Below are 23,606 nucleotides of genomic sequence, written 5' to 3'. Positions count from 1 at the left end.
CACATAATATAACAGCCCAGGGACCTTCATTTACAGCTAGCTAAGTACACACACACACACACACACACACACACACAATGTCAAAACTTTGTTCTCGTAGATAAGTTGCCCACATTCAAGTTATCCAAAAATATAGTTTAATATTTCTATTTTTCCCGCAATCGCGATTGTTCCTGCACGTACCGTAGAAACACAAGGGGGGCTAATTGCATTCTATGAGTTGTACACTCTAGCTCACCACCATACACTCAAACTTAAGTTTACGACTCCCACGATTTACCCAATCATATTCCAACACTCGGGCATACATGGCTACATGAAGGCTTCACTCAATGATAATCCCAGCGGCGATTAATTGCTTTAAAAAAACGGGTCACAATTAGCAGCATCCTCTCTCAAAGATCTTTCATTTTTATTAAAATATTTAAAAAAGAAAAAAAAACTTTTTATGGACTTCTTTAAACCCAAAGTCTTACATAATCTAAACAAATTAAGAGCTGGGAGACTATTTGCAGAATAAATTATCTACAGTCATCTAATGACTATGATTAGAACAGAACAGTCCTGAAAGTGACTGATGATAATGACTATTGTAAGGTTAACAGATGATTACGTAAATAAATGAATCATAAGATAAGCGTGTTAACCAGTTATCTTTGGTACAAATTTTTATTTATTTATTAAAGCAATTAATTTTACACGAGTTAACAGATTAACAATGGAGGAGTGAACTTTAAAATGAACATTGTTTCATTTTTTAGTTAATTATTTTGTATTATAATAACTAATATTTGCATATATTAAAACAATATCTTTAAGTTCAGATGTCGATGGTTTTGTAAGGCAGGGAAGGAACCAATGACATTTAACCCTCTAGGGGGCACACCTTTTTATTGCAAGTAGGAACGTGCTTCATTCTAGATAAACTTGTCCCCAAATCGCAAGTTACTACAGGTCTGCAGGAACATTCCAGCACCAATTTGCAGGTGAAAGACCAGCAAGTATTTAATACCTTCGGCGCAGCCTGATATTCAAGCAGATACAAGTCACGTAACAAGCTGAATTCAACACCCAATCATCCTGTAATACAACAGTGCTATGACTGAAAGACAGGGATCAATTCTTCAGGAGATATGTCCAAGCTAGCGCTGCACTATCTTAAGACCTCTGCTTAAAGACCTACCACTCATTCTGGTGTCATCCGCGAGAGTAATTATCAAGTATCAAAACACCCTAAACTCCCTTCTACGCGCCTCCTTTCCCAAAAATCGCGTCAATTGCGTCAATGTCTCTCAACAAAGCCACCTAGGCGATGGGACTAAGCTCAGCGATTAGCGTATACTGGATTCCAAAGCGGAGATCCCGGGTTTATTACGTAGATTTTCTCTTCCCCTGGAGCTTCCTTGTCTGGTGATGAACAGTGGTAACTAAAGAACGCCAATCATCTCAAATTTTGACGCAGTTCAAATCTCCCGGTCCAAAATTCTCTTTATGGATAATCCGCCCACAAAAGTTACCTAAAGCGCCGCCGTTGGCCTAGAGATTCTTCTAGATCATTCATCATTGGATAATTGTTACAGACGATCTTTGATTTTATCCGTTCTAGCCGCTTGTTTATTGGCCATGTTCACAGAGGTACAGATTTCCATTTCACTTATCTTTCGCACTACAATTGCAGACTTATTTACGACTCCTTGAATTTTACACGAATGTAAATATTAAAATTATATAAAAATAATAATTGTAGTCAGCTCTAAAAATCCAACAACTTGTCAAGGCAAGAGATGAACGTAGGTGGATAATTATTATCATATCTCTTTTACTCTTTACACATTTACAAACTATCGAGTAAAAATCCAAGGTCTACAGAGCGGGAATAGTATCCACCAGTTTTGCCGCGCACACAACAAACTAGTCCAGTCAGCTTAAGCTGTCCACGCCTATAACCATTAAAAAAAAGAAGAAAGAACTCTCAATGGCGCCAGAACAGCCCAAACTACTTTACATATTATAATCATTATTAAAGAGATTGTTGAACTTTTAGTTTAACTTTTTATCGTCTTGTTTTCAAAACTTATTGTGCAGATAAATAATTTTATCAAATAACTAAACCTTACAAAGTTATATTATCTATAAAAAAATATATAAATACTTGTATTAAAGTGGTTTAGGGTTTTAAAACGTAAAATATTTTTCATTTTCAGTTTTTTTTTTCCTTAAGTCATGAGAGGATTATAAAACCAGCATTCTTTTTTTAGTTTGTGATTTCCCTTTCTAAAAGACGAAATATAACCAACTTCATTTCCGCTTATGCTTTGTTATGTTTATATTGTTACACACTTTCTAAGATGGCCTCTGGATATTTTTTTTTTTTTTTTTTTTGGCGCATCAACAGCTGAGATTATTAGCGCCCAGAGCTTTTTCCAGTGCACTGCCGGCCTCCGGACATTGAGCTGTAAGAAGCTCCTAGGAAGAGAAAATCTAAGGGTCAGCTGCTGGATTCGAACCCGGGACCTCCGTGTGGGAGTCCAGTATGCTAACCTCATAGCTAATCCCTTCCCTGCCTCTGGATATTATAATTATTTTCGGATTGTAACATATGTATAATATACCTACAAATTATCTGTTCCAAGATAATAGTCTTCCAGATTTCCCATATTTCAAGAAATTGTTTAACTTTTGTTTTCTTAATTTATATTTTTTTCACCGCCTACTTGTCAAAATGAAATTGGAAAGAGGACACGTATCACGTACAATAATCACAAAGCACTGCTTTAAAAACAATATTATATCTAACATTATTTAAATGTTAACATATTTCAAGGAGTGGGGCTTAGATATGATTTAGAATGTAGAATGATCCCATTTCTAAACTATTTCTTTAAGTGTCCTACAAAGGAAAAAAAACTATCGTGACAGAAGTTGCAAAAAAGATCATGAAATATGATGCTTTATTAATCAAATTTCTCAGCTTCTATTAGCGTAATCCTTTTTTAATAGCTCTTGAGATTCGACCAATGGGAGCCTTAGCTAACAACAAGAATTTGATTTGAAGTTTCAATTAAAATGGAGTCACAGAAAGATCTGACAAAATAATAATCAACAAAGAAAACAAAACGACTAAATAGACATCCTCCGAAAAGTTTTACACACGTTTTGTATCTTAAAAAAATCTCTCAAAAAGATATTTCCAAAATGGCACAAATACAACAGTAAATATTCAACTCAAAAAAAAACAATCACAAAACTTACTGACCTTTCTCAAAAAGTATTACACCAAAATTTCGAGCTTTTTTAGAAAGGGGAAGTCTTGAGAGTCTAAACAGAACTTTTTTATTCCCCGTCTAACGGTAAACATTTACTACGTAATGTAAACAAGTTGTTAATGTAGATTTTTTTAAAAAAACAAAATTACTTTGTAAGTTTGTACACAAAAAAAACTGCTAACTCATTCCATCAGAAAATCTCTTATTAAAATTGAGTTGTTTATGATGTCAGCTCAAAGAAAACGGTAAATCACTTTACTAGAGAATAAATCGTAGAGAAGGAAGTACTCGAAAAGTTTGTCAGTCTGTCAGGTTATCAAGTGTTGCAACAATACGTAATATACGAGGGTCGTTTGAAAAGTCCGTGCAAAAATAAAAACTACTTAATTTTTTAGGGTAAACCTTTTTTATTTTCAACATAGTCTCCTTTTAGGCTTATACACTTCGTCCAACGCTGCTCTAGTTTGTTGATCCCTTCCGAATAATAGGATTTGTCCAAGTCTGAAAAATAGCCATTCGTTTCTGCAATCACCTCCTCGTTTGAATAAAATCTTTTTCCCGCCAGCCATTTCTTCATATTGGGGAACGAATAGTAGTCCGAGGGAGCCAAGTCTGGAGAATAGGGGGGATGTGAAACGAGTTGGAACCCTATTTCCATTTTCCATTAATTTTGCGACCACAACTGCTGAGGTGTGAGCCGGTGCGTTGTCGTGATGGAAAAGGACTTTTTTGTGGGCCAATCGTGGGCGTTTTTCTTGCAGCTCGGTTTTCAAACGGTCCAATAACGATGAATAATATGCACCTGTAATAGTTTTACCCTTTTCCAGATAGTCGATGAGGATTATTCCTTGCGAATCCCAAAAGACAGTCGCCATAATCTTTCCGGCCGAAGGAACGGTCTTCGCCTTTTTTGGCGCAGATTCCCCCTTGGTAACCCATTGTTTAGATTGTTCTTTGGTCTCAGGAGTGTAGTGATGTATCCATGTTTCATCCACAGTGACGAAACGACGCTTAAAGTCCTGCGGATTCTTCTGGAACAGCTGCAAACCGTCCTTGCAACACTTCACACGATTTTCGTTTTTGGTCAAGCGTGAGCAATCGCGGCACCCATCTTGCGGATAGCTTTGTCATGTCCAAATGTTGGATGCAAAATATTATGTACCCGTTCATTCGAGATGCCCACAGCACTAGCAATCTCACGCACCTTCACTCTTCTGTCATCCATCACCACATCATGGATTTTATCAATGATTTCTGGAGTAGTAACCTCAACAGGGCGTCCAGAACGTTCAGCGTCACTTGTGCCCATATGGCCACTCCGAAAATTTTGAAACCACTTATAAACTGTTCTAATCGAAGGTGCAGAGTCACCATAATGTTTATCAAGCTTCTCTTTAGTCTCCTCAGGCGTTTTGCCTTTCATAAAGTAGTGTTTAATCAACACACGAAATTCTTTTTCGTCCATTTTTTGAAAATCACTCGACTTCCTCGATTCAAACGAATGCCAAACACAAAGAAATAGACCGATCTGGCTGAAACTTGGTGTGTGTTCTTCCAAGAGATGCTACTAACTAAACATAACCTCGATACGCGCCAGTGGTGCTATCTCTCTGACTTTGCACGGACTTTTCAAACGACCCTCGTATTGTAATATATATTTCTATTAATTGGTAGATGAATTATTATAATTATGATCCTTCAAAAGAATTCTCACAGCTATAGTTTTACTTAATATAGAGAAAGAGAAGAAATGTATAAAAATAATAATCTAGAATGGTATTTGCGAAAAACATTTTGACCCTTATTTTGTTTTTAATTGCAAACTTAGTTCTCAAAACGGTGACAAAATATTTTTTTTTTGATTCGTAATATAATGGAATAAATATATTATAAATTAATTTAATATTTTTATTCCCTAATTTAAATTGCTTTCCCTGTTGATGACTAGCCAGTTCTTCCAGGGAAGTTCTGCGGGTATCCCCACCCCCAGAGTCTAACATATCACTCTAAACTGACCACTCTGAAAACTTCCAACAACATTTTGAGTCCTGGACTTGATTAAGGAGGAGTTGTGTTCGTGTTGAAAAAATCTACAATAGCACCAATACTAGAGACTGGGTCGATTATTTTTATTCCTCAAGCATGAGAAACTATTAACTATTAAATACTAATTACCCCCTCTCAATTCAATCATCAAAAACGTCCATTGTTCGAACCAAGGAACGTGATAGACCAAGTCACTTAAATTTATTCTTTCTAAGAAAACATTTATTTAAAAAAAAAAAAAAAACTATATAAATTATTCACTAAATAATAACAAACAACCCCAAGTAGCTTAGAGGAACCAATTCGTTCTAACACCAAGCTGCGGAAACGGAACTAAGTCTACAATGAAAAGAACCTGTAACTTCCTCTAAAATGAATACGTGCAGTAAAAAAAATAAAAAGAAAAAGAAGTTAAATTAATCTTTTCCATTCACCGTCTGAGAATGTTAATTACTTAATTAAAGACAAAATAATATCCAAGATATTTGACATGATTTGCGCAAATTGCTCAAAAAAAAAAAACTTCAAAGTACATCAAAATAACCGTGAACTCATCTAGGAATACAAACTAGAACTAGATGATTAAATATAAAAGTAAATTTCTATAGAATAATTAAAAATAAATCTTGGCAAGAATTATAATTTTTTTTAATTTAAACCCGATTATTAATTTGTCAAAAATGTTATTAAATTCAAGAGTTTGCTGCAAAGTAACAAAACAAATTAAGAAAATTAGTAATAATGGCTATTACTGATTAATCTTGTGATTAAATGATTGAAATTAAAAAAATTACACCATCTTAAATGTTTTAGTTTCATTTACTCAAGATTTAATAAAAGAAAATAACTGGCTAATTATGGTGCCTACTCAGCGATATTTACAAAGCTGATCAGTTAATATTTTGAGTTCAAAGATAATGTTTAAAAAATTATTACTAATATTGTTCAAAATGGGTATTAAGTAGGATCAGCCAATATTAGGGACCAACCCACTCTATACTAACATATTAAGCAATATTTTGCAAAATTAATTAAGAGATAAGAAGGATGATCGAGCATCTTTATTATTGAAGGGTCATGCAAAGATTTCAACTAGTAAATTTTTAAAAAATAAAAAAATATATTGCTGAAATTCCAAATTAGGGAAGAAAAGAGGCTGAAAAGATTTGCAGCCGTTTTTATTAGAAATATTGAAGGCGATTTCTTTTAGGTAAAAACTGCAAGTTTCAAGAAACCTTAATTAGGTAGGCTGTGGGTTATCTGGTTTATTATTATTCATCCGAAAAATGGCAATTACTTTTCTTTCCCTTATAATTTGAATTTCAAAGAATTAAAACGGAAAATAACATTATATAGTCGTAATCAAAAAGGAACTAAAATATAATTACAAATTTATTTCCTTTTATAACAAAAAAACAACCCGTTAAATTTTATTAAAAAAAAAAGAATAAAAACTGACAACCTTAAGATGTCAGAAAATAAATTAGAATGATATGAAGAATGGGAAGGAGTGAGAAAGAGAGGGAAAAACAAAAAAGAGGTTCTAGAACAAGAATAAAGCTCCCAAGAATTTAGACAGAAAGGTTGATTTGCCCTTCAAGTATATGGAGCCACGGAGAGAGAGACAGAGAAGAGAGATAATTAGGTTGGCGGTAGAATAACATTTAAAAGAGAACAAGACAGAAGAAGGAGCGAAGTGTGTGTCCTTGTTACCAATGTTCGCACACACGTTCATGAAAGATTTGAGTCAGGTAGCACACGTAATAAAACACCAGCGCGACAACAACATGTAGTGAAAGTAAGGCACACCTGTTACCGTGTTACCAACACCAACGCATTCTACAAATTTGTTGGATATTAAAATAAATAAATAAAACAAAAATACAAGGCTACGGTGGTCAAAATAAGGAGCAATAAAGAGAAGTTAATCTTAAGAGAAGAACTGAGAAGAAGCAGTGGGCTTTCCTGGACAAATTGTTTCTTTAGACATCATTGGAGCCACTTCGAAAAGAGAATTTCAATAACCAATTTAATTTATAGTTCTAGTTGGGCGATTTCGATGGCTAAGTTAAAACTGGCGCCACTGGTAGGACCAAAACGGAATATGAAGCCTTTACTTCCTTCCTGCAAACTTTCAGGCACCACTATCGATCATGAAATAAAGTCGAAACGTTTGCTAATCAACTAAATGATAATTTAATTTGTGATCAAAACCTGAAAACCCAACCACAGGATAGTGTAGTGATGCTTATTTTTTCAGGCAGGCTTTACTTCTAAAACTACCAAATTAGGTGCCGTGGACGGAGGCGATTAGCAAACATACTTTACTGTAAATTTCTCATATTAACCATTAAAGGTATAGACTGGGAATATAGCCTAGTACCGCAATACATCTTAGCTTTGCGGGTGTAGCCTCTAACCGCTCGGCTATCGTGGCGACTAGCAAACAATCTTTACTGCAAAATTTCTCACATTAACCAATAAAGTAATAGACTGGGAATATAGCCTAGTACCGCGATACATCTTAGCTTTGCGGGTGTAGCCTCTAACCGCTCGGCTATCGTGGCGTCTAGCTAACAATTTTTACTGCAAAATTTCTCACATTAACCATTAAAGTTATAGAGTGGGAATATAGCCTAGTACCGCGATACATCTTAGCTTTGCGAGTCTAGCCTCTAACCGTTCGGCTGCCGTGGCGACTAGCAAACAATTTTTACTGCAAAATTTCTCACATTAACCATTAAAGTTATAGAGTGGGAATATAGCCTAGTACCGCAATACATCTTAGCTTTGCAGATGTAGCCTCTAACCGCCCGGCTATCGTGGCGTCTAGCAAACAATCTTTACTGCAAAATTTCTCACATTAACCATTAAAGTTATAGAGTGGGAATATAGCCTAGTACCGCGATACATCTTAGCTTTGCGGGTGTAGCCTCTAACCGCTCGGCTACAGTGGCGCCCGACACAGTATAATTCTAAAGTACTAAACAAAGTAGAAAGATACCCCGCTATAAACATTTTAAAATATTTAACCATTAATAGATGATATCTCAAAAAGAAGCTAACTATTTTTACAGCATCTACTTTTTTACCAAGATGAAAGCAGACCGCTCAGAAACAATTTGTGGTTCCCACTTCCACATCTTTTGTCTAGTAGTTTCACTCTAAACAATAAAAAGATGATCTTTCCTAGTTCTATTTGGAGTTTCTAAAGCAATAAATTTAACACCAGTTTGAAAGTTAAATGCTGAACGGATCATCAAGCTTCTTTTTACATCATCAATCTCCAGATGGCTGTGGAAAATTGAAAATATTCTTTACCTCTGGTTCTGCAGCGTAAACACATGCATAAACTTTCTTTTGTTTTTCACCCCTCCTTAATTTTTAATTAGACTTTAACTTTTTATTCTTTATTTTTTACTATATAATAGTTCTTTTATTTTTCACCAGCAGAGAACTGTTTTCTAAATCGCCTCGTATAATCATTTTTTCAATAAGAATAAAATTAAATATGAAAAAAAATTAAAAAAAACAAATACGTCTACACTCACTCTGAAGCAATTTATAATTAAATATTCCAAAAAATTTAGAATTTGAGTTAACTACATGTTCAATATCTTACAATTGATTCAGTTGAAGGAAGCGTGGCGTCATAGAATCCGTATAAATTCCATGTTCTCTAGCCAAAATAGTAGACAGACAGGCTTGGGGCGGCACGTAATGTCAACTAGGTCAAAGGAAACCCTCATTTTCCCTCGTCAAGGAACCCACACATCCTGTAAAATGTTGCTCTTTCAACTCTGAACTTAGACGTCACATTTGACAGCTGGATGATGCGATGAAGAAAGTTTGAAACCGTTCACAGGGATACCATATTAAACATGGACATGCTGCGATTGGTTTTAAATCACAGCACTGAGGGGATCTGACCACATTTATTTATTAAGAATTATTAAGAACAAATTAAAACTAATTAGTACAGGAGGTTTTTCTAGAAAAACGACTGAAAATCGATAACGATTGTGGAAACGCTTGAAATGAGAATTACTTAAAATTTAAACAACCCATTTAATTTAGGATAATATTAAAGCAGACATGAACACGTAGACAAGAGTTATGAGCAACCTCAAGGTTGAAGATATTACGTGGCCGAACAATAACGTTAAGAATTTAAATTATTTTATTAAACCTATAAGACAACTTCAAGAACGATTCACATTAAAACTGCACGTGAGAATAATTGCATTGTTATTTTTCCAACGTTATTCTCATCCTACTGTAAATAAAAATGTTTTGAAAAACTTCGAGTAACTAGAGTTTAGCAGACAATCTACATATCTACCATTCTGATTCAAATCGATTCTTTCCGATTATAGACGCTTTTGCATAATCTTCTCTGATAATCTCTATGATAAAGCTGTGTAGGAACATGCATTTTTCTAGTAATGAAAAAGCTCCTTCAAATAATTACAAAATTCTGGGAGCGAATTACCTTCCAGGACGGAATCCCAAACTAAGCAATTGGTTGCAACAACACTTAAATGTCGTACTATCTTACAATAATTCAGAAACTACATAGAAATTATAGATTTAAAATGGATTACATAAAAAAATATTTCTCCCAATGAGACAAAGTAAGCAGGAATATAATAAGACACAGAACTTAAACTTCTTAAAAAAAAGGTTCACAATAAATGCTACTTTCCTCTAAATAACTCCATTTAGGTTTTCTAAACTCTAGTTACACGGGGAAAGGTCTTGAACAACTAGGATTTCAAGAATGCCGTTAACTTCTAGATCCGTTAAATGTGAAACCTGCCTTGGCTTACTCAATACTAATTGAAAAAAAAAAACGAACAAAATGGAGATCATACCTTAATTACCTGTTCGTAAATTAATTTGCTAAAATAGAAAAGGTGGAGGGGGTTAACTCTAAAGAGGATGAGGAGGAGGAGAGAATGTGCGTGCCCATGTTATTTCTTTTGTAAAAGTAATTTCTTAAACAACCTTCACCAAGATATATCATTTCAGAACAATTTCTTTAATTACAGCCAATGGGTAGCCTAGTTTTAGAAGGGGGCTTCTCTACGTATATACACAAATATCGCTGACATGAATGTTGCACAGGGCAAACATTTACCACTTTTAAAGATAGCCAAGTAAAATAACAAAATTTATTTGAAAATGTGGTTAGGTTGGCAATGCTGGAAAATATCTTTTGCTTTTTATCCGTCTACTACAAAAATTTTTCTACAAACTTTTCGATAATCTCATTAATTTTCAAGTTATTACAGAATTTTCATGTGGAAAATTTTTTTCTGAGCGAGAAAATTAATTTTAAGAAGGGTTGTGCGAGAAGAAAAATGACATTAGAAGATTTCTTAACACTGCTAAAAATTAGAATTAAAGTTGAATCAACCAATTTCACGATATTTGCCTCTTATCACATTTTCACTATTATCTTGATAAGCGCTAAGATTTTCTTTAAAGTTGATCGTGAGTAACTTAGTATGTCATAAATATGGGGGACTTATACCTGAGGAGATCAGCCTCGAGTATGACAGGCGCGCTGGTAACCGTTAGCAAATTATTACAGCGTATCCTAACCACAAGAACAGAACCTTCACCATGTTTTCCCAAGCTTACAAGTGAATGAGATTTTCATTATAAACCATTTTGTTAGTTAATTGACCTAAGAGCTCCTGTGCACACAGTGTCAAGAAAGAAAGAGAAAAAAAAGGCCTCCCCTTTTTGTCTGCGTAGCAATCCGCTAAGTCGAGGCAAGATACGTTCAAGCCATGTAAACACCAGAAGAAGTCATGGTAACAAAAAAAAAATCCTGGTTCCAGAAAACAAAAAAGTGTCTTCAGTTAATGGAAATTATTTGTTTACAAAATAAAACAGTTTCCTATTTGCCCGGGCACTTTTGTTTTTATAATTATTTATAATACAAGGTCTTTGAAAGTTTATTGTCCAAAAGATTTTTCAAATAACAATAGGTAAAGATGGCTTGCGGGAAAAATTTCACCTTTAAAGAATGAATTCACAATTATTTTTATTAAATATTCAACTTAATTATAAAAATATTGAAAAATAACCATAAAAAGCTAACTCAAGAAACTTTATTAGCTGAGAAATTGTCCACAATAACTTGAAATTATTCATTTAGACGCCACGATAGCCGAACGGTTAGAGGCTAGACCCGCAATGCTAAGATGTATTGCGGTACTAGGCTATATTCCCCCAGTCTATACCTTTAATGATTAATATGAGAAATTTATAGTAAAGTACGAGGGTCGTTTGAAAAGTCCGTGCAAAAATAAAAACTACTTAATTTTTTGGGGTAAACTTTTTTTATTTTTCAACATAGTCTCCTTTTAGGCTTATACACTTCGTCCAACGCTGCTCTAGTTTGTTGATCCCTTCCGAATAATAGGATTTGTCCAAGTCTGAAAAATAGCCATTCGTTTCTACAATCACCTCCTCGTTTGAATAAAATCTTTTTCCCGCCAGCCATTTCTTCATATTGGGGAACGAATAGTAGTCCGAGGGAGCCAAGTCTGGAGAATAGGGGGGATGTGAAACGAGTTGGAACCCTATTTCCATTAATTTTGCGACCACAACTGCTGAGGTGTGAGCTGGTGCGTTGTCGTGATGGAAAAGGACTTTTTTTGTGGGCCAATCGTGGGCGTTTTTCTTGCAGCTCGGTTTTCAAACGGTCCAATAACGATGAATAATATGCACCTGTAATAGTTTTACCCTTTTCCAGATAGTCGATGAGGATTATTCCTTGCGAATCCCAAAAGACAGTCGCCATAATCTTTCCGGCCGAAGGAACGGTATTCACCTTTTTTGGCGCAGATTCCCCCTTGGTAACCCATTGTTTAGATTGTTCTTTGGTCTCAGGAGTGTAGTGATGTATCCATGTTTCATCCACAGTGACGAAACGACTCTTAAAGTCCTAAGGATTCTTCTGGAACAGCTGCAAACCGTCCTTGCAACACTTCACACGATTTTCGTTTTTGGTCAAGCGTGAGCAATCGCGACACCCATCTTGCGGATAGCTTTGTCATGTCCAAATGTTGATGCAAAATATTATGTACCCGTTCATTCGAGATGCCCACAGCACTAGCAATCTCACGCACCTTCACTCTTCTGTCATCCATCACCATATCATGGATTTTATCAATGATTTCTGGAGTAGTAACCTCAACAGGGCGTCCAGAACGTTCAGCGTCACTTGTGCCCATATGGCCACTCCGCAAATTTTGAAACCACTTATAAACTGTTCTAATCGAAGGTGCAGAGTAGTGTTTAATCAACACACGAAATTCTTTTTCGTCCATTTTTTGAAAATCACTCGACTTCCTCGATTCAAACGAATGCCAAACACAAAGAAATAGACCGATCTGACTGAAACTTGGTGTGTGTTCTTCCAAGAGATGCTACTAACTAAACATAACCTCGATACGCGCCAGTGGTGCTATCTCTCTGACTTTGCACGGACTTTTCAAACGACCCTCATATGTTTGCTAGTCCCCACGGTAGCCGAGCGGTTAAGAGGCTAGATCCGCAAAGCTAAGATGTATTGCGGTTCTAGGCTATATTCCCCAGTCTATACCTTTAATGGTTAATATGAGAAATTTATAGTAAAGTATGTTTGCTAGTCGCCACGGTAGCCGAGCGGTTAGAGGCTAGACCCGCAAAGCTAAGATGTATTGCGGTACTAGGCTATATTCCCAGTTTATATCTTTAATGGTTAATATGAGAAATTTATAGTAGTTTGCTAGTCGCCTCCGTCCATTAAATCTAAATTTCAATATTGGAGCATAAAGAAAATAACGTGAATAATACCTTATTCTTGAAACTTGCAATTTAAAATGAATAAATAAATCGACAATAACAAAAAAGTTACGCCACTAAGTGGCGCTTTCACCACAACCAATATTCTGCAAATTTTAAATTCCACTGATTTATTTGAAAGATTCTGAGGTCACACATTACAATTACAAGATAATTTAAAAAGAAAGCTCGCACCTAGAACTGTCTTAAGAATGACTTTCTAAAGAAAATATTTTAAATATATATCAACACACATGCAATGAGCGAATGAAGTTTGAAAAATAGAAAATCTTCCAGGCTATTTTAAAGACAATTAAAAGAAAAAATCTACACAATAGTATAAAAACTGAAAAATCAAAATGATAACCTAAAAAAATAAAACAGGAAGGAATATTCTATTTATAGAATAAATTTTGCCATATTGTGCAATAAGAATAATGTTTACATAAATATCCAAAGTCAAATGTGTTCTTATCGTTTGTTTTTTTAATGCAAACACAAATGTTTGAAAATACAAAATAAAATTATTGTTATTGTTTTCAAAAGAGTAAGTTGGAAATATGTTGTAAAAAAGGAAGTAACGTATATTTATACACACACAAAAAAAAAAAAAAAATAGAAAGTGAACTACCCACAAAGCTAACATTACCGTTATGAGCTTTACATAAAGATTTTAAAACAGCCGGCCCTGTTTTCACTTCCGGACATTTGTACAGGAAACAGAGATCATTAAAGTGGATTGTTAGTTTTGTGAATGCTGAATGCGCACAAATGGTACTGACTCTTATCTACTGCAATAAACTTTCAATAGTTTTTATCGTGTTTTCCTAATAATAATCGAATAATATTTAAATAGTTGATCGATTCACTTAAATATAATGGAATGTTTTTTTAAATACTGTATCGATTTAGAAAATCAAAATAATAATAATAACTGCTTCACTTTCATAATAATTACTGTAGAAGTTTAATTATTCACATAGATATTCATCAATCTAAAACTGAGTACGCATAAAATATCGATGTCGAGAATTGTAAATAAACAAATTTTTATTAATCGATAAATATTGTCCAAGTTTTCATATTTGAATTTATATTAAACTTTAAATTTGCCTTTAAAAAAAATAGCTAGAAATATTACGATATAAATGGCCACTGTCACCATATATTAAAGGAAGCGACAGAATCCAAAAACATTGTTCTCTTATCTCTCTCTCTCTCTCACTCTTGCTCTGTAAGAACAGTGCAAACCAACTCGTCGACTTACATACGATACGCTTAAGTTCAAATGAAACTAGACTGGAGAAATAAGGCAGCTAAAATAAGTCGTTCGGAACTGTCGTCCTTCCGGTACTGACATTTTGCACTAGTAAAAAATATGACACAGTAGTATTCGCACAGTATACTAAACTGGACACTGGGAGGAGAGAACTAAAACTTCATCCCTCCCTAAAAAAAAAAACTTCGGACAAATGAAGTTTTCTATGTTCTGTGTAAACGAAGTTCAAAGACAGTAACTGAAAGCATTTTCGAAAAGAAATATAAAAAACAAATTTAAAAATCTAGAACGTGTAAGTGGATCGATCTTCCACTCAACGATTCCGTTCAAATTTGGAAATATAGTTATCTCATTTTCGATTAACACTAAAGCGTCGATCTTTTTTAGTCACACAACTAAAAAAGCATTTCGAAACAGTTTTTCAGAAAATTTCCAGAAAAAAATATGACAAAAACATCGCATCAGTAGATTGCCACTTCCGGAACAGTAGATTTTTTTTTTTTGGTCTAAAAGCTAATTTCCGGGTTTCATGGTGACTTCTAACCAGATAAGGTAAGCTGGTAGACCCATGAAGTAAGAAGGAAGTCTTCCCCTTAAAGCACAATGCCGTGAAGACACACAGAAACACTACTAGCCCTATTCGAACACCAAAAACCACTTCTTAAAACTGCCGTGCTTAAAAAAAGCATGAACGGGTTTTGAAGCTTGACTCCTTCTATGAATGTTCATGAAGAAAGTTCTTATACATGTTGTGGGTCTATAAGGGGAGAAAAGCCCTAATTCTAAACCTGAGACCTTTTTAATTTTCACTAATTGATACGTTGATTTTTGAAACCCTTTTTTAAATTAAAAAAATCCCAAATTTGTTTGTAAAAAGTGCATTTAAAAATAAAGCTCCGTTTATGTATATTAATCTTGGCCCACTATGCGTACATATATATTCTGAGCTAAGGTTATATCATGAATATGAAAAGACAAAGTCCAAGTTGGGAAGGTTGGCTCAAAAGGGGGTCAGACAAGTTGCGGTTACGACACGCTGTAATAACTTGCAAACGGTCTGCCTATCCTACAGGAGTCGACCACCCCGGCTATCAACAATTTTTTCCCCTCTATATTTACAAGATAGAAACATATTTAAAGGGATAATGAATCTCAGTTAACTTTAAAGTAAACCTAAGTGTATGTAAAACAAGAAAATAGTGAAAAATATAATGAAACAAGGCAATTATCCAGGAATTTATAATTCCTTAATAATGCTAGGAAAACTTCTGCCACTTTTCTTAACGCAGACCACTTCATAAAATAAATTTTCCTACTCAGAAAAATTTTACCAAATTAAAATTCTGCAATAAGACGACTGGGAAGTTAAGTTACAATAGAATAATCGAGAATTTAGCAGAAAAATTTGCAAAAAAAAAAAAAAAATTGAAAGACTAATCCATTCATCCATTAGATGAACCCAATGAAGTTCAAAAAAAGTTGGAATTCTAAAAATTTTCAAGATATAACTAGAAAGTCGAAGAGATCGTACTTAAAAATGAATTTTCTTTTAAAAGTAAAAAAATCAATAGTGAAGTGAAAGAAATAAACTCACCCAAAAAAAAAGTAAGAGTTTGGTAATTTAAATAAAATAAAGCGTTTAAATACCTCATTTAATAAAGAATTAACATAAAAAGAAAACTTTTGTATTAAACGGTGTTGGCGCGAAACAAAAAATTAGCCATTAAGCAATAAGCGGGCAAATGTTATTTATTTAACATGAACAGAGTCCAACAAAATTTACTATCCATCGTGCCAACTTGATGTCAAATTATTTGTTTTCTTTTGCAGCTCTGTCTCACACACGATACATTGAACATATACATACAGATGTACACACAGTAAGATTACATACAACAACGCATTCTATCAACAAATAAACTAAGCGGTGAAATATTATTTTTGGTGAATAAATATTCTAAAATAAATACATCGTACCTTGAACTAGTGGTATCCGGACTTGAAGGTAGATTTTTCTTTTCTTATTTATACACACAAACGATTTTTTTTTTTTTTCTAAAGGAAAATTGACCTTTTTTCTTGTTATTTTTACGAAACCCACATGAGAAAACACTTTGACCAAAAAAAAAAAAATGAAAATGGAAATGGAAAACTGAAAAATTTACAAAACCAAAAAAAAAAGTGGGCAAACACGTCACGTTCAGTTAAGCGCTGGATCCAAAGTGTCGTTGCTTCAGTTGGTTTGAGTTTTTGTATCCCCTCTCCCGTCAACAACTCAACTATTATATCCCCACCACGTTCTGATACTCCAGACTCTTCCAGCAGCACCCATACAACGCGCTTAGACCAGTAAACGGCCGTACGCTACACCAGTTTTGAAATAGTTCTACAATTAGTGCTTTTTTTATTTCTTTTCTATTTTTTTATTTTTATTTTAAACAAAATTTTGAAGTGAATTAATTATTTTTGCTTTGAAGAAAAATAATATACTAAACAAATTTACATATTGTAATTTTTTTCTGGAATTTAAATGTAATTAGCCTTTTAAATGTATTTTAAACAAAAAAATAAAATGAAAGAACCTTTTTGCTTTGAATTTCTTGCAGTAAAATTGGCTTTGTGCCAAATTTTAAGCTTTAACAAATTCACTGTTAATTTTAATCTTTTGTATCACGTTAATTAATTAAATATAGTCGAAGTTAAAATAGCAATTTGACATTTTTCTTATTTGTTTGGCAGTGTGTTTTAATTATAGCATAAATTTTGCTTACTAGTAAAAGACAAATGTTTATTTTTACGCTTGCATTACGAGATCTGTTTAGTAAGTTCGTGAACCTAATTTAAAATAAATAAATAAGTAAGTAAAAAATACAGCCATTCTTGATGAGCTTTATGACGTGTCTGTATATCTGTCAGTCACCATTCTAGACGCGAGCACTTATCGTCGTCCCAAAGATGTTTCTATTTCTGGAAACAGTCCTGCAGGTCACTTTGCTAACAGTCGCTTTTAGTAAGATTTTTCTTTTTTCTTTTGTGGCTTCAATTATTTTTTTTATGAAGGAAGTAATGAAAATGAGAAATGAAATAGTAAATGATTCCTTGGATTGTCAATGGTACCTTAAGCGTAAATCAATTGATAAAGTTAAGAAGAATTTTCACATTAACTGATGATTTCCATATTGAAAAATACACAGATTTGGTTCAAGACACGAATTTAATCTGTCGACTTTTCCAGAGAATAATGTTGACATTCGAGTTTGTTCTTTTGTTTTATTTTCGCCCAAACCACGTGACTGTACTTCCGCTATCTAGACTGTTTGCTCCAAATTTAGCCTCTTCTAATTTCTCCTTTTTCCAAAAAACACAACACTCACGAAAGAAGTTAGAAAGGAATTCAAATCATAGAGCAAAGTGATTCCAGGTAAAGACTTTAGTTGGGAGTTGTTGGACGACAACGGACAACGACTTCCTTTGGAATAGAGACTATTTTGGAGGGTGTAAAGATCAGGAACATCGTACGTAATGGCCACACTTATTAAAGAGGGGCAGGCGTTAGTCTAGTTGTCAAGAGCGAGGCTTTATAAGTAGGAGATCCCCAGTTCGAATCCCGCGTATGACTACTTTTTATTTGTTAGGAAAAATTGTTTATAGTAAAGTATGAGTTTCCGCCCCCCCCCCCGCCCACGACACCTAATTGGTAGTTGGACGTTAAGCCCTGCCTTCAAAGATAAAAACTAAAGTTGACATTTTTTTTTAAGAAAAAAGAACTCGTCTTTACGAAACGCGGTTTTGATATTGTTCTGTGTATTGCAGAGGATGTGGAGGAAATGAGGAAATGGATAGGCTAACCAAAGAAGGCTTTCAGAGAGCTTCATGTTCACTATAACTAAGCCTTAGCGTGAAGTTATAGGAATTGTGAATGGTAAATTTCACACCAGATTAAAAGATAACTTCAGGAGTCCGACTAAAAGGGATCTTTAAGTCGTCCCACTTCAAATTTACCGCAAAAGATCGGCCACATCTGCCCTGCTATTTTATTGGAAAACGCCGAAAGCGCTAATTGTGACGTATTATTCTACAAAGATCTCAGTCGAGCAGTTAGACCCATGCTCTGCACTCTATGGAAATAGTAAATTTTTTCGATCTAAGGAATAAGAAATAAAATCGGTGACGAGACCTATGCCCCATGGCATCGCAGCCACAAGAGGCTTATTGTGCCCATCCCCTTTGGATCTAGTAGACGAAACCTCCCCTACTAAAGAGGTGGAGGACTTTCCCTACTAGTTCTTTTTGCGCTACTATCTCCTTTGGTCTCAAAGAGCCAAAGGTTTCATGGCGCAATCGACCAGCCAGTGAGAGGCTGTTTCTTCCTCATCCTGACACAATCTGCACGACGGTTCCGAGCTAATGAGCCCCACCTAGAACAAATGTTTCCTAGATCTGAATAAAGCTTCTTCAAACTGGACTGCAAGAGAAAGAATGACCTGCAATAACTGGACGCGATTATGTACAAATAAAAATAAATAATAAGTCTAGTTAAAATCCTAACCAGAAACTCTTCCAGAAGTGGCATGAAACCAACTTTTCTAAAATAATGTTTCAAAGAAACAAAAAATGAAGAACTAGTCGAGTTCTGTCAGCCTGGTCCTTCAAGGATAAAGCAGCGGCGCTAAACACCTGCCGAGCTAAACAGAGCACAGACAAAAAGAAAAGGATGTTAGATTCTTACTGACGTAATACATATATCATATGGTCAGTGAATCGCCTCCAAGCCCCGTCCCCTTCGGGTGATGCTGTGATTCACAATCTGTGGTGGCACACTCACACGACTTTCTCTTAGTGCTTTCTCACGGGTCTAACTTACAAATGACCTCTAAACTTCGCTTCTGTAATTAACTTTAGTATAAACTTTAGAGCGAAGCCTACATTTTGAAAAGGAAATAAAATAAATCTCGGATAAGTGAACAATCAACTTACTTCAATCAACAACAATCAAGTTACTTCCGGTAAAGGAATCAAAAAAACAATCTACATCACATAGAATTGCCATGGAAGAAAAGAATTTAAAAAATATATAGATCTACGAGTTTTTAACGTTAATAAAGAAGGATCCAGACAAAACACAAAATGTGAAAAAGCTATTAAGGAAACAGGTGGTAGAGATACCTACCTTTTTTTGCGTTTATTTAACATATGCTACAATCAGCGCGTCAGCGCTATAAGTAACCCAGTAACAAATGATAAGTAACGAGTGGAGAAGTTACCCAGTGGTAACACTCCCAAAAATTAGATGGTTTGTCACTCTCTTCACTGGAGAGGTGATCACGAGACCACTGTATTTTAAGACGTCTTGTCCGTGTTGTCAGGAAGAGTTCTAGAAGAAAGATTTTTAGCGAGAGGATTTATATGAGATTGCAGGCTGAAGTGGAGTTTTCTGTATCGTGTTTTCAGCGACTTGTGCGATAAAAGGAATGTTAAGGTCAGTGTGTATAGTCCAGGTTGGAGCGTTTACAGATAGTTGGAAGTATTTTAGATTGTAGCGATTGAATTCTTTGGAGATTGGAGCGTTTGGTTATAGCCCACAGCTCTATTCCATACGCCCAGATGGGTTTCAAAATAGAAGTATAAATCAAGTCTTTTGTTGTCCAGAGAGAGTTTTGATCTATCGTCTAAGAGTCTTTAAAGTAGATGATAGCGTCTGTTTAGTTCTGTTCTTTTAAGTCTTTACCCTACTTATAACTCAAAATTAAAAAAAAATTAACCAGTGAAAAAATAGCCGAGTGAATACCTACAGTCTAAGGTTTTTGGAAATGGAGGAAATGTCGTAGTGATGTAAACTGAAAACAAAATAAGCAAAAATTACGATGAAACCGGAATCTTAAAAATAAAAAGTTGAAGAGAATAACATTTCCGATCATTTAGTGAAATGACACGTAAGATGGAAGCCAACTTTCAATCTTCTCCAACAAAAGAAACTCGCAAATCATAATCTTCCTCAAAATTCGATGATAATTAGTCTAAATTAGTCTGAAACTTAAAAAAAAAAAAAATGAAGTATACATCATACCGGCTTAAAAAAACTCGAAGTTTAAAATTCTGCCCACCACAGAAAAGTACATACAATTAAAATGAGAGGCTTAAAAAAAAAAGGAGAAGTTAATCGATAAAAGATCAAATGATATGTTGCGTACATAAAAGAAAAGAACACCGGAAGTGTGGAAATGTTTTCTGGTTGAAAGCTTTTCAAACATACATTTCGACGGCTCTCAATTAAGTGACTTACGTCAGCTGAATAAAAAAATAAAAAAACTCTGTATTAATAACTTTGAAAATACACAAAGCCAATTACAAAACTCGAAGCCACAATCAAGTTCATTGCTGTTAGAGACAGACAGACAAACAGTCAGAATCGTCACTCCTATAACTTTGGTACCAACTATTTCCTCAGGGATTTTTTTTATTTTGGTTTCTGTGGAAACTGTGACATCACGCTTTCTTGATCAGAATCATGAGCGTCAACTATTTTGCTAGCACTACAAAAATGGCAGACAGATTACAGTAACGGTAATAAAGGAAGATTCTATAAAACTATGTGTAGATCAGTTACCTAGACAACCATGGTTTAAGGGAACTGTCACTAATAAATGGCTTGTTACGACAATAAGCAGGCTGAGAGCGAACCACGCGGTGTGCGGATCGTATCTATACAGGATCAACAAAAGATTGCAATGAGGAGGAGGATTTCAAACATGTAATAATAATATGTCCACGTTATGTGGTAGAAAGGAAACGAATGTTTGACGATATATACAGGTATTTAGATGCACCATTTCGCTACGAAGACATTATATTCTCCACCAACATTTATGTGCTTAAATCTATAGCAGAGTTAGCAATGAAATACGAATGTATTTAAAAGTTATAGCCGATTAGAATGAATGGAAGAAAATGATTAGAGAAGGATTTAATTTAGGTTAAGGTATAAGGATGGCAGGAATATAGAGTACTGATCCATCAATTAGTTGTAGTTTATGTAAATAGTTGTATATAGTAGAGGGATGAATGTGTGAAGCGAATGTATTTATAAGTAAGAATGGAGAGTGAGTGATATTCTAGTGATAAGCACCTAGGCGATGCTGGCTGTATGGCGGAAGCAAATGCCAAAAAAGAAAACAAAAAAAAACAACTCTGCTAGTAAAAATTCCTTATTTCAAGATTAAATTTCCAAAAGTGCAATCAGAGAAAGTTACGCGTATTTTTACACTAGATTTACAAAAAACAAAAACAAAATAGAGTCCCACAACATAAATATCCTCGGCAGTGCAAAGCCACTTTAATTTAATTGATCCATCTAATCTATTTACAGTAAATGTATGTACGGTCAGTGAATGTGTATAATCGTCTGCAAAAAAAAAAAGGTAGACTTTGGGGGAAGCGAATGCGTGTTGTTAATGGTGTTCGACATCTAAAAGGCCATCCTTCAGATGCTTAACTCTTAACCTTAAAGTGATGAAAAAACAAGATCATAATTTGTGTCTAAAATTGATGAAATATAAAAAATTAAAATTTAAAAATAAACCATAAAACTTATTACGAAAGACGTGAAATTTTTTATAAAACTAATAATGAACAAAATATTATATAATATTTTGAAATTTTAAATGCGAGTAAAAGACCCCGCCACTTCTCTAACTTGACTACAAACACCGCCTTTTCCACCGTTATTTCTTAATATTATTTTATAAGATCATTGATGATTCACAAAAAAAAAAACGGTAAAGATTTTGGTAAAAATTAAAAACACCAACATTTTGAGGAAAAATAAAGCACCTTTTAAAAATTATAAAAAAATAACCACTTAAAAAGACTTGATCGGACAGGTTTTAGCGTTTTTACTGGTTAAAATATTGCTCTTTATTATAAAAGGTCATTCTTTATGAATCTTCCAATAAACATTATTATCTTTATTATTTATTATTATTATTATTTTTTTTTCTTTTAAGAAGCATCAATTTCCTCAATAACGTCAGATTTAAATGTATTGTTACATTTATTTCGTGTTAGTGCATATAGCAACTTTTTGTAGTAATAAAAAAATCCAAATTTCAGTTATTTAAAGTAATTAAATATTAATGGACATCATAAATGTCTACGTGAACACATTTTATCATATTGCATAATTTGTTTTTAAAAATTTATACGTTCAAAATAACATAATTTATTATCAACCAATAAGTAATTCTATATTTCATGAAAAACAAGTAAATATTGTTATTATTATTATTATTATTTTTTTTTTAATGAGTTAAGGCGCGTCAACATCTAAGGTTATTGGCGCCCAGTGCTTTTTTCAGTGCACTGGCGGCCTCCAGACAGTGTTCTCTCGTTACAGACAACATCATCACCGGACAGTGAGCTGTAAGAAGCTCCTAGGAAGAGAAAATCTAAGGGTCAGCAGCTGGATTCGAACCCGGGGCCTCCGCGTGGGAGTCCAGTACACTAACCGTACAGCTAATCCCTTCCCTATATATTATTATTATTATTTTTTTTTATTTTTTTTTTTTTTATTCATATTTAATCCCTCGCGGCCCGCAGGCAAGGGAGGAACCTGTTTTCTTTATCTGGTATTACGGTTCTTACTGGAACCGGACAATTGTCCTATGATAAAGACAAAAGAAAAAGAAAAATATGTCCGTGCTAGTCTCTAGCGTCTTCCCTTAGCACTTCCCTTACAATGCGGCAGGTGTGGAGAACCACAGCCTGCTGCATCTCGTATATGATGGTCCTCCTGATTCCCATCATGCAGAGGCCCTCCCCCAGCGACCGCGGCACAAGTCCCGTGGCTGAAATAATCAACGGGACTATCTCCACCCCTGAGACTCCTCTCCATACAGCAGATATTTCTGCCGCCAGTGGCCTGTATTTAGCCAATTTCGTGGTATACGCGCGGGCTATGTTGGCGTCATCCGGGACAGATACATCAATCAGCCACACCCTGCCTGTTATTTTGTTATGCCAGATCACATCCGGCCGGGTGTTGGCGACGGCATGGTCCGTCAGTACCTCTCTGTCCAAGTACAAGAGACACCGCGCGTCTTCCAGCACGGGCAGGGGGTCATACTTGTAGTATGGGGGGGCATCTTGAATCAAACCGAGTTTCTGCGCCAACAACT

The 23,606-nt window shown here is 34.7% G+C and overlaps 1 protein-coding gene across 4 annotated transcripts in view; it reads right to left on the bottom strand.

Annotated features, from left to right (window-relative positions):
* smash (smallish) overlaps window positions 1–23,606 on the bottom strand; it is a 203,188-nt gene that overhangs the window by 134,632 nt on the left and 44,950 nt on the right. For 2 of the 4 annotated variants that reach the window (XM_074130604.1, XM_074130987.1), the window contains exon 1: window positions 16,411–16,671. The exons of 1 other annotated variant lie outside the window; for it this stretch is intronic. The gene's annotated coding sequence lies outside the window, so the exon portion shown is untranslated. Of the gene's footprint in view, window positions 1–16,410; window positions 16,672–23,606 lie in introns of those variants that run through there. One more of the 4 variants, XM_074131509.1, reaches the window with a different exon arrangement.

The sequence above is a fragment of the Rhodnius prolixus genome, unplaced genomic scaffold (assembly GCF_049639745.1).
Source record: "Rhodnius prolixus isolate KJV_2025 unplaced genomic scaffold, Rpr scaffold_1, whole genome shotgun sequence".
Lineage (NCBI taxonomy): Eukaryota > Metazoa > Arthropoda > Insecta > Hemiptera > Reduviidae > Rhodnius > Rhodnius prolixus.
This window is presented reverse-complemented; position numbering and strand designations above follow the sequence as displayed.